Genomic DNA, 12,830 nt, shown 5'->3' on the forward strand with positions numbered 1-12,830 from the left:
TTTGAACACTTGGGTTCAATATGAATTAAAGGAGTTAAAAATGAACTTCCTGTAGCAAGTTTTAATAGGCCTAAAAAATACAGATGGAATTAAATCCACTAAAAAGAATTAGTTTACATAGCATTTCCGAAATCTGTATGTGGAGATGAAAAGACAATATATGTCTTAATTAAGGAAGAGGAACAGCATCCGGTCTGGGTGAAAAATTGTATCAAAAATTTATTCTGCCAGTATAAAATACAACGTTTCGGCCATATTGTGGCCTTTTTCAAGTATAACATAACAGTACATATGGTGGCCTTTTATAGTGTGGCACAGCCAATCACCATCTAGGTAACACCCATCGCAAAGAATCTATATATAGAATACATATAAATACATCCATCAGTTACATGTATATTCAATAACACAGCTTATCCAATCGTTAACAATGATAATCATAATCATATTAAAGATATTACAAAAATATCCATATATGAACCGCCAATGTCAACAGCCATTCTAAGCTGAATATGCATGCCCTCGTCAGATCGCAGCCGTTAAGCAGCTTGAGGCCGGGCCAGTACCGGCATGGGAGACTGGCTGGGAATACCTGGTCCTGTTGACACAAGTCAACAGCCATTCTAAGCTGAATATGCATGCCCTCGTCAGATCGCAGCCGTTAAGCAGCTTGAGGCCGGGCCAGTACCGGCATGGGAGACTGGCTGGGAATACCTGGTCCTGTTGACACAAGTCAACAGCCATTCTAAGCTGAATATGCATGCCCTCGTCAGATCGCAGCCGTTAAGCAGCTTGAGGCCGGGCCAGTACCGGCATGGGAGACTGGCTAGGAATACCTGGTCCTGTTGACACAAGGATTGGCGGTTCATATATGGATATGTATTACTGCAAGGGATTGGTGTGTTATTTCTATGGATACCTTTGATGCATTACGACTATTGGTGGGCTGATTTGGGGATTGATGTTTATATATGAGATGTTTTTGTAATATCTTTAATATGATTATGATTATCATTGTTAACGATTGGATAAGCTGTGTTATTGAATATACATGTAACTGATGGATGTATTTATATGTATTTTATATATAGATTCTTTGTGATGGGTGTTACCTAGATGGTGATTGGCTGTGCCACACTATAAAAGGCCACCATATGTACTGTTATGTTATACTTGAAAAAGGCCACAATATGGCCGAAACGTTGTATTTTATACTGGCAGAATAAATTTTTGATACAATTTTTCACCCAGACCGGATTCTGTTCCTCTTCCTTATTTTGGACTATTGTTCATTTGGGTCCATGAACCTTTGAACTGGCATCCAATCCTCCGTTGTGCTGTCGGCTGCTTTTTGCAATATATGTCTTAATGTCCTGGTATAAAGCTAACAATTGCTGAGGATAATAGATAGGCAGGGTTGTACTCATTGAGTGCAGGAGTGTCAGAAGAAAAGTCAATTTATGCATAAAGTGCAGCAGTATCAACAGTAGAAGTGCCTATGTACTCACAAAGTGCTGGAGTGTCAGTAGTGGAAGTAACAAATGCGCCAGTTTTAGGAAGCAGACATGCAATAAATGTATTGGCACATTACCTTTAAGTGGTGGCGGTACCCCACCACTTAAAGGTAATGTGCCAACACATTTATTGCATGTGTCCTTCCTAAAACTGGCTCATTATATAATTTATGGCATATAGCTTCCTTTCTCTTTCTATGATTTCATTGTTTATTGGAAGTTGCCACCTACCTAGGCAGTACTATATTTGGATGTGTTGCACCTCATGAGGTAGTATATTGTGGATTTTGACATGTGTTTAGGATCATTATCCATTTGTAGAAGCCATCCTCCTTTTAGCTATAGTTTTTTTTTACAGATGGTGTTATGTTTGTATTACTTGTTGAAATTTCATTGAATCCATTCTTTCCTCTACCCGTGAAATGTTCCCCAGGCCATTGGCTGCAACATGACCATAAAGCATGATTGATCCACCTCCATGCTTAATGGTTGGCAAGATGTTCTTTTCCGGAAATTCTGTGCCCTTTTTTTATCCACATATACTTTTGATCATTGTGGCCAAAGAATTCTATTTTAACCTCTTTGGTCCACAGGACTTGTTTCCAAAATACCTCAGGCTTTTTTAGATGTTCTGTTGCACACTTCTGAAGCAGAATTTTATGGTGAGGACACAGGAGAGGTTTTCTTCTGATGACTCTTCTATGAAGGCCATATTTGTGCAGGTGTCTCTGAACAGTAGATCTGAAGATCTTTTGCAGTCAAGGAAGGGTTATGATTTGCCTCTCTAGCAATCCTACAAGAAGCTCTCACTGAAAATTAGAAAATTAGCTTGGTCTGACAGACCTTATCTTAACCTCTAGTGTCTCTGTAAACTTCCATTTCTTAATTACATTTCAAACTGAAAAATGGCAGCTTGAAATTGCTTTGCTGTTTTGTTATAGCCTTCTGCTGCTTTGTGAACCTCCACCATTTTCATTTCAGAGTGCTAGGCAGCTAACCAATGGCTGATTCTGTTTGGCACAAGGTTAGAGGAGGCTGGAGAAAAAAAAGGGAGAAATTCCCAGCTTCCAAAAGATCCATAATTTATTGTGTAAAAACAAAGTTGACAGAGTTCACATGAAAGTCAGAGCGCGGCATTTCGAACACTAGACCTGTGTTCTTTTTCAAAAAGCTGGGTTTTTTAAAAAGCAGGGAAATTTGCATCACCTGGCCTTTCCTAATGATGATAATGAAAAAGCCATAACTCTAACAGGCTAATTAGGGTCTGAAACCTTGGTCAAAGTTAACTGACCACACAAATTTCCAAGGGTGCCCAAACTATTGCATTGGCCATTTCCTTTTTTGTAATTTTTAAAATGTAAAAAATGACAACATATATATATATTTTTGCCTAAAATACAAAGGAAATGTGTCATTTTTAACTTTAGGCCTTTTAGAGATAATTTCATCTTCAACTTATAACTTCATCTTCTTCTCCTCTCGCTTCCTCAAGCTCAATATGAACAAATCTGAACTCATCATCCTTCCTCCATCTCACAGATCTTCCTTATCTGACCTAGCTATAACAATTAATGACATCATGCTTTCCCCAGTACTGGAAGTCCGCTGCCTCAGAGTAACCTTTGACTCTGCCCTGTCCTTCAAACCGCACATCCAAGCTCTTTCTACCTCCTGTCGCCTCCAGCTCAAAAATATTTCCAGAATCCGTCCTTTCCTCATCCCTCAATCTACTAAAATGCTTGTGCATGCTCTCATCATCTGCAACATCCTTTTCTGTGGTCTCCCTGCTAACACCCTCGCACCTCTCCAGTCCATCCTTAACTCTGCTGCCCGACTAATTCATCTCTCTCCTCGCTACTCCTCCGCTTCTCCCCTCTGCAAATCTCTTCACTGGCTCCCATTCCCTCAGCGTATCCAGTTCAAATTACTAATACTAACCTACAAGGCCATCTATAACCTGTCTCCCCCATATGTCTCTGAACTAATCTCCCGATACCTTCCCTCACGTAATCTCCGTTCCTCCCAATAACCTACTTCTCTCCTCCACACTTATTCGCTCCTCATCCAACCGCCTCCAAGACTTCTCCCGAATTGCCCCGTCCTCTGGAATTCTTTGCCCCAACAAGTCCGACTATCAACCACATTTGGATCCTTCAGACGGAACCTGAAAACCCACCTCTTCAAGAAAGCCTACAGCCTGCAATGACCATGCTACCTCCTTCTCTCTCACCACAACCAACACCGGAACTGCTGCAACCCATCAACCTACTGTCTCCTTCGCCACCATCCTGTAGCATGTAAGCCTGAAAGGGCAGGGTCCTCTCCCCTCTCTATCAGTCTGCCATTGTTAGTTTGTTTACTGTAAGTGATATCTGTAATTTGTATGCGACCCCTTCTCAAGTACAGCACCATGGAATCAATGGTGCTATATAAATAAATAATAATAATAATAATAACTTGCTTAACTGTTCACAATAACACTTGTTTTGACAATTCTGCATTCTTTATTCTGCCACTAACATTGTGAAGTGAAATGAAGAACTTGCAAAAGCCAAACAGTGCAAAAGTCAAAAGGGATGGTCCACTTTTAAACCTTAATACCGCAAAATGTTATGTCCTTGAAAATAAAATCATTATGCCCTGCCTCTCTGCTGCTTTGTTGACATGGCTGGAGCGTTGATAGTTTGTATCGTACATGAGCTTGTCGCCAGTCACTGAGTGGTCATGTCAAGGAAAATGTCGCAAGGCTGCAGAGAGCAGGATTTTGGGTACAGCTTATTCTGTTGACTCTGGAACAGCAGAGTATAAGTAATGGTTTTGTTATTTTTAAAGAGAAAGTCCTTGAGCTATTAATGTTTACAAGTGGAACATCGACAAGATTGAGGGAGATAGTACTTTAATATTCTCTGAACAAATCACTAATGTTTCTTGATTGATATGTGTATCAATTGGACTACATAAATGGCCTTCTTAATTCTTTTACCTGTAGGGTCGGTGGGCCGGGCTGGGGGGTGGTCCCTCTGTATACCGCGCAGTAATGTACAGACACAAGCTGGAGGCAAGTTTCGGGTGCAACAGGTCCAAGTTTATTCTTTCTCTCGCCGTCCACCAGACGGCCTCACAGCACACCGCACTTTTCTTCACAGCTCTCCGGTTACAGAACACATTGTGACACCGTACTTTCTCCAGGGACGTATATATATGTGCTGTCCCCTCTACACTCAGTGACGCTCTGACAGCTCCGTCACTGTGGCTGCCTTAGGCCTATACACTAACAGTTATTTTACCGGTCAAACGTCGCTCCAATATGGTGTCCCACACCCGGAGCCTCGCCTATACTGCGGTACTTCGTGTCAGGACCATCCCCCTGGTCTTTCTTTCTCCTCAGTCCCCTGGTTAGGTTTTTCTCACAGTGCACCAACTGTCACAGTCTTCTTGCCACTTGAGCTCCCCCTGGGGACTGGAACTTTCTGGAACCCTCCTGTCAAATTTATAACTTTCCCGGTTCTCTGTAACCCCGACCCCCATGACCAACGGTTTCTTAGTCCTAAGCTGATGTCAAGTCCTATGCTCACACTCCTCGCTGCCCTCTAATGGTCAACTCAAGGTACTGCACGTCACATACACTTTCCTAGCTGTTTTCCCTTCTGAAATCTAACCAGTCATTCTGTCCATCAGGTCACCTTCCCTACATACCCTATCCACCTTAATCTAAGTTTTTCTTATCTAATCTGAGAGTAGTGTGATGTAGGGACATAGACCCCGATTCCAGCAATGTGTCACTTACTGGACTACTGTATTCTAGGTGTAGTTTAGTATGTGATTCCTCCTTTCCCCTTTACTTGGCAACCCCAACATCCTTGCTTGTTGTGTACCAGTAATGGTATGTGAAGGCATTTTATGCAAACTAATAGTAATATTTGTCAAGAAGATGTAAAGGGAAGGCACTAACTAGGCATGTCTCCTCCATGAAGGGTCCGGAACCATCGGGGCTGTCACCTATATTGCGGGGTAGAAAGCTTGAGACTCCAGACCGGACTCTGTGTTTGAGAAAAAGGGGCATGGCTAAGCGGACAGAGTTGCCGCGCGCGAGTGACCAGACATTTTGGGCGGGAACATCGGGTGTGTGGGATGACTGTGAGGTAAAATCAGCTGAGAGGCATCTGGGCAGAGCAGAGCCTGCGGCGGCAGAGCGCTTTGACAGGAGACCGTCGACTGAGTACCGCTCACACACCGCTGTCCCAGCCGACATCACTGCCCTTGCTGACACGGCTCACACAGCCGACAAAGCTGCCACAGCCACCCCCACTGATAGTACTGACCGTGAGAAACAGGGTCTGTGAACGGGACTTAGACGTGTGTCGATTCAGCACAGCGAACTGGGCTGCCCATTGTAAACTGTGTTTAGGCAGTGCTGCAAATCTCCGTAGTGTTGGGACACTCACCGCTGAGGATAAGGACGTATCCCTTTTCATTACCTCATCTGCTGGACCCAAGACCCGCATCAGGATGCCGAGGATTCGCCACCATCGTCAGGACCACGGGAGGACCCCACCAACGTCAAAAGACACTACATCATTTACCTCAGGATTGTGACAGACCCCCACTGCGATGCAATCTAGGCAGCACCAGTCACAGACACAAGTTCAACCGTGACTGGCGCCTGAGTGATAAGTTATATTTCATTGTATTGTTGGCTTTACTTGTTCCTGTTCCTTAAGTTATCCCAATTAGCCTTTTGCTGTATTAGGAAATATTATCCCTCCATTTTCTCCCTGCGTGGAGTTTCTACTGTATAATAAACTCCTTTCACCCTTGGTCTGTGTACAGTCCGGTACTGCATCCTACGTGCCTGTAGTCTCCTCACAAAGACATGTAATACCATACGGGATTCTAGTTTAACAATTCAAAAACTGTATTTCTAACATATTTTTATATCAAGTATATTGTTTAAATATCAGTACTGCAATTTACTGTACCATGGTACTGACCATATAATCATACATCCCAATAACATTTCACCATACATAATCGTCTCTATTCTTTCATTAAGTTTCATAAATGGAAAATATTTCTTCACTTTGGTACAATAATTCAATAATTCAATGCCTGGACTTGACCAAAATCAGAAATAAACATTCTGTCAGTTATGTAATAAATCATTTAGGTATGAGAATGAAGGTTTTGTTACTCAGTCATGCTTAATCAACATAGGTGATGAAAGACATTTGCCCATGAAGACTTTCATTTGTTCCACTACGGTAGCTGATTATGATTGCCCCTCCATTGCACATTCACATAAAACAAAATGGGTTTCAGGGCTTGGTTCACACATTACTTTCTGGAAAGAATGAAGCCACACATGTAAGAGCAAGAGATCAAGATAGATTAGGAAAGGAGCATGTGGGTTGACAGAATATATGTTATGCATCCATGAGTTTCTGATGGCTAGATTAAATTAAGCTCAGGGCTCATTAAATTGAAAGCATAGGGGTAACACACTGTGAACAGAGAATTGTATGACAGAGTTCTTGAAAAGAAGTTCTATATTTTCTCAGTAGCATTTTATTCGAGTTAAAAAAATCTAATGGTATGTTCATTTTTCTTTTCATTTACATATTTTAGATTGCATATGCAGTAACAGTCAGTTGTTTGGACACATTTTTTCATGCAATGGTGTTCCTTGTTGAAATGTGGACATTGTAGATTCAGGCTGAAGGCAGCAACACCATCAAGAAACAATATGGAAACAAGGAGTAATTAGTGTATTTAAAATAAACCAGAAATTTCCCACGGTGGACTGTGGTGAATTCACTGATGCACTTTTTTCCACTGTGCTAGCGGTGATCTCACCTAGATCACCTCAGTTCAGGGGCCCAGCTGGGAACGCAGCACCTTGGCACTGTCCAGGTTGAAAACTGTTTATGCCGGATAGAATGACATACAAGTGAGAGATATGTTTTTTTTTTTATTTTTGTTGCTTGGCTTCAGTGGACTGGATGTTAGGTGAAAGTATAACTGTATATGTTATTTTTAAATAAAAAAGTAAAAGTTTGTTTTTTTATTTCCAATAAAGGACTTTATTCTGGCTGTGTGATTTTTTTTACAATACAACTATAGAATTAGTAATAGAGAGGCATCTTACAGACGCCTCTCTATTACTAAGCCGTGGGGTTGATGTCACCGGACAATACAAAGGTGACATCAACCCCACAAATATGAAACCCACTTGCCACCGCTACAGGGAAAGTGCCATACAAAGTGCCGGAATTGGAGCATCTAAGAGATGAGCCTTTTCTGAGCAGCTGAGGGCTGCTATTTTTAGGCTGGGGAGGCCAATATCTATGGCTCCTTATCAACTTGAAAATACCAGCTGCCAGCTGTCTTCTTTAGCTTGGTTGGTTGTAAAGAATTGGGGGCTTAATGTAATTTTTTAAAATTATTTACTTAAATAATTAACAAAAATGGCATCTGAACCCCTCTATGCTTGATAACCAGTCTGGCTAAAGCTGACAGCTGAGGGTTGCAATCTGCAGCTGTCAGTTTTGCCTGACTGGTTATCAAAAATACAAGGGAACCAACAGTTTTTTTTAAAGTTATTCATTTTGAATGCAGGCGCCACCTGCTCTCACTGTTATTAGTGGCAACAGTAATGGCAGTGGCAAACTTTTTACCTCCGGTCACAGCTGCAAGCTCACACTGTCATCTGACAGGATGAGAACTGTGGCTCTATAACTGATGGAATTAATCTTACTACATATAAGAGCCGCTGGTGTTTCTTGCTCTGTCATGCACATGACAGCGTGAGAAACACCCGGTGTTCAAGATGCCGAACACGAATAGTAAAATGGACTTCCTGCTGAAGTCCATGTTCGGGGTCTTTGCCCGAACAGTACGTGTTCAGTAAGGATCCTGAACTTTACTGTTTGCGTTTGCCCATCTCTACTCATGACCACTACTTGTGACTATGTATGGGTATGACTGGTAATCAGTAGCTGTTATATAATTAAATTGGATATATTCAATTTTAAAGTTCAAATACATGTTAATTTCAACTTCACTGAGACCTGAATAACTGAATTTATAACGTGGCTAGTAGGTTCATGTATCGTCTTTAGATTTCAATCCTTAAGGGAGTTGGACATGCAACCTTAAATTGCGGATTAACAGCTGATTGGTGGCAACAGTTTTTTGTCACTTGCTTCATTTCTAGCCAATATTCTAATCCACTTTTATTCATGTTTTGTTATCCTTAGGAATTTCTCAATGATCACAAGAATATTCTTTAACTACATGGTGTAGCAAGAAATTCCTTTGGATGGTAAATATTGGAGTCGACGTTACAGGTAATTTACCTTCTTTAAATTTTTTACTGATAATACCATAACGACTATACAAAGCAGTTTAATGTAGGCTCCTTTATACTTTATAATATTTATTGTACTCCTGCACACCAGTATATTTAGAACAACAAAGTGTTAACCTTGTCCAACTTGCTCTATTACAAATTAAAGAATTCCCTTTATCTAAACAACCATTAGTGTGTATGTTTATACACATAATATGGACTGTGCTATGGATTAGATAAATCCAATATCACTGGACACCTGGCAGCATCTCCTGTGTGTAGCTAAATTAATTACTGAATAGCTGACAGTTTCCGGAAGAGCAAACTTATACTGTGTATTTCCTTGCTAGCAAAGACGTGCTATATCGAAAGTGAAGATAATTGCCCTTAAGACAGTCTGGACTAGATATCGGTGAACCTGAACAGGGACTTCTCCATTAAGTTTGTGTTACTGTTCAGGTTTGGCACCCTGAGTATCTGGTGTTTCCCATGCTGTCTTCTGCATGACAGTGTGAGAAATCACGCTTAGGTTGGAGGTGATCTTATTGATGTCACTGCAGTTCATTGTCCTGGCTCACAGTGAAGTGCTGGTGAGAACACAGCCTAAAGGCCCTGTCACACTAAGCGATATCGCTAGCAATACCGCTATAACGTCACTGGTTTTATGACGTAGCAGCGATATTGCTAGCGATTTCGCTATGTGTGATACTTACCTCCGACCGGCTCCTCCACTGGTTATCGCTGATCGCGCGAGAACGGCCTGGGCCATTTCTCGTCGTCAGCTTCCTGCTGGGCTTCCTGCTGTGGAGACGAGCGACGCGTGGACGCGGGCAGGAGGACATCAGGATCACCTCGTCTGACAGGTAAGTAGAGACCCCCGACCGCTGCTATGTCGCTGGTGAGATCTGCCTGTGTGGCAGCTCACTAGCGACCACTTAGCGATGCACCAGCGATCCGTATCGTTGTCGGGATCGCTGGTGCATCGCTAAGTGTGACAGTACTTTTAGTGACCTGCAGTAACCAATGTCACCGCTTGTCACTGAAGGTGCGCTCACAAGCACCTCATTCTCCCATGATTTTCAGCATGGACAGTTGCATCATGGCACCATTAAAGTTGTAAACCACATATCGCAGACATGCTTTATGGCGTGGGACAGTATTGCTAATCTTCACTTCGGACAGGTGAAGGATGTGGCTGCTTATTATCTTTTATTTTTTACAGGGGACAAGGGCTCAATGGAATTGGCATAAGGTGAGCATCATGGTTGTCTATTATTTCCTGTTTTTTACAGTGGACAAGGGCATCAATGGAATGTGTGTATAGTGAGTATAATTGTGCCCAAACTAACTTTTTTTTATAGGTTCGACTGAACCTGCGGGACCTGGTCATCCACAAGTTTGCCCATCACTAGTCTGGACATCTCCAGCCCCATACAAGGAATATCACATAGCAATGGAAATTCAATATTTCTATACCATATACCATACCTAAAATAATCTGATATCAACACCATCCATGGGTATATCTGCTTTTGGAGGATATACTTGCTTCTGTTGGTTCAAGCACTTGGATTTTTAGCTTCTAAAAACCACAGAAATATAATATCACATGAATTATGAAGATATCACGTGTTCAGTGAGTGGGCGGTGTTCTTGACAACAGTCACATGTGCAGTGAGTGGGCGGTGTTCATGACAACATTCACCTGTGCAGTGAGTGGGCGGTGTTCTTGACAACACATTATTTTGCATTATCACCTGGACCGTTGCATTGTCTATGAACCACAAGACAGATTGGTTCTCTAGTTACTGCATTTGCACAATATTTTCCTTCTGATCCTTATCCCACTCAAAATGTATTAATAGATATAGGTAGTTTCTTTGATCAAATTCTTTCATGGATTTTAAAATGAAAATCATTTCTACTAAAAATCAATTAATGACTTTAACAAAGATGCAACCACTCGCTAAAATTGTAGAAGACAGAATCAAGTTTCCATAGGATTTCATCCAATTTTGAGACAGCTGGACTATCATTGGTAAAATCACCAAGAATGAATGCTACATAAACGAAATAAAATTATATTTTTATTCTCAATTTCTTTGAATGCTGGGCCATTCTGATTAGTAAAATTATATTTTAGAAATAAAATTAACATGTTCAAAAATAATAAGCTTATTATTATACCCCAAGCCTAGACAGCAGTATCAAGAGAGTGTACAGGAAGAATTTCCTCTTGTGTTGGCTTTTTCATTATTTGGTTGCAATTAAGGTCAGATAATTTTATGAAGACACTATTGCTGAAAATTAAATGTCTAGTCATATCAACTTCAAGTTAGAATATTGGGGATTAATGTTATATTTGGTAAGACAAAAGTAATATTTTCAATTTATGTGGTCTCCCTATAAGACAGGGCAAACTAAATACACTCCTGACAACCTGGAATTAATCCCTTAATATTATATTGCGGTCATTTGAATTCACCAAAAATAATATTAAATGTCAAATTCATGCTTTTGAAATTTTCTTTTGCACTTCATGAAACACTTACCTACTAATAATTTTTGGTTCTTTTTTGTGTTCTTTAGAAGGATGTGGCTCTGTTGTATTTTTTTGCTATATTTTGTTTTGTTCTACAATTTGAACTGATATTTGATTGGGAAAATCATCATGGACCCATTTTACTTAAAGTACAATTTTTGAAATTAAAAAGCCTTTATTAATCCCCAAACAATTTTGTTCATACAGAAAATTCTGGCCAAAATGTTTATGAATATCATAAAAGTTGTCTTCTCCTTAAGTTAACTCATCATTATTGCCTTACTTTTTAATTGCCTATACCTAGCTGTGTAGATTGTAGATATTTTTAGTAGGACTTTGAAAATTATAGGTATTGCATCAGGATGCAATTTTTTATTTAAATTGTTATGGGCACATGTGGTGAGGTTAATTCTCTAAGCCGTTGGGCAAAGTAAGTGGCACGCACCAGAAATGATGATGCACCAGAAATGGGCTTGCGACAAGTAAAGATGAATATGCAGGACGACAGGGGATAAGTGGAGCTGGAAGCACGAGGTATCAAATGTGCAGAATGCACAGGAACAGCAGTGATATGTAGGCAATATGTTAATTTGTTGCAGGAGAGCGGTAATAGGCAGGAACTGTAGAGTTTTATAGGCAATCTGGTATTTTGCTGCAGAGGTGCAGTAGTACACAAGAATTACAGGAATGACCTTGTTATCATGTACTTTGATTTAGCAGTGCTAAGGTGGGGACTAGCAGAAAAATTATTTATCAAGTACTTTTATACAGCAGAGTTTAGAGTGCGTCTGCACCAGGAGTACCAGAGATAAGTTTGTAATTATGTACCTTGTTTCAGCAGAGTAGAGGCTATTGCAGTAACATCAAAAATAGAGATGAATTCTTTATCAAGTACTACACTGGCAGACGCAACAAGAAAAGGGCCCCTGTGTAAGAACAATATATGGGTCATTTTCAGCCCAAGTACTCCTAAAAATGCAAAATTGCAGCTGCTTTGGAGGTAGAAATGGGCTCCTTTACCTCTTGGGCCCTGTATGGCTGCACAGTTTGCACTAATGATATGTCCAAACCTTAGGTACTATGATTTAGCAAAGTTCAGGGTGTGGCACCAGGAAAAGTAGGACTGAGCTAGTAATAACAAATGGTTGCTTAACCCCTTCACGACCTTTGACGCCACGTAGGCGTCATGAAAAGTCGTGCCAGAACGACCCATGACGCCTATGTGGCGTCATGACTTTAAAGCCCCCCTGCGGGTCGGGTGACCGGGGTCACTGAAAGGTCACCCGACCCGCAGATACAGGGGCCTTTGTTCTTCACCACAGGGGGCGTGGCTTCGCCCCCACGTGGCTACGATCGCTCTGATTGGCTGTTAAAAGTGAAACAGCCAATCAGAGCGATAGTAATATTTCAGCAATGAAAATTGATG

At 41.0% G+C, this 12,830-nt stretch overlaps 1 long non-coding RNA gene and 3 pseudogenes across 1 annotated transcript; all 4 read left to right on the forward strand.

The window, feature by feature from the left end:
* Positions 1-488: 488 nt before the first annotated feature.
* LOC141089667 (5S ribosomal RNA) lies at positions 489-607 on the forward strand (annotated as a pseudogene).
* Positions 608-610: 3 nt separating this feature from the next.
* LOC141089674 (5S ribosomal RNA) lies at positions 611-729 on the forward strand (annotated as a pseudogene).
* A 3-nt stretch (positions 730-732) lies between these two features.
* On the forward strand, positions 733-851 carry LOC141089675 (5S ribosomal RNA; annotated as a pseudogene).
* Positions 852-8,771: 7,920 nt separating this feature from the next.
* Positions 8,772-11,200, forward strand: LOC141089608 (uncharacterized). The gene is made up of 3 exons (XR_012232341.1): positions 8,772-8,860; positions 10,085-10,114; positions 10,224-11,200. It is a non-coding gene; the product is annotated as an uncharacterized lncRNA (long non-coding RNA).
* Positions 11,201-12,830: the final 1,630 nt, after the last annotated feature.

This window comes from Dendrobates tinctorius, unplaced genomic scaffold, assembly GCF_039654945.1.
Source record: "Dendrobates tinctorius isolate UK_male_01 unplaced genomic scaffold, ASM3965494v1 ptg000046l, whole genome shotgun sequence".
NCBI lineage: Eukaryota > Metazoa > Chordata > Amphibia > Anura > Dendrobatidae > Dendrobates > Dendrobates tinctorius.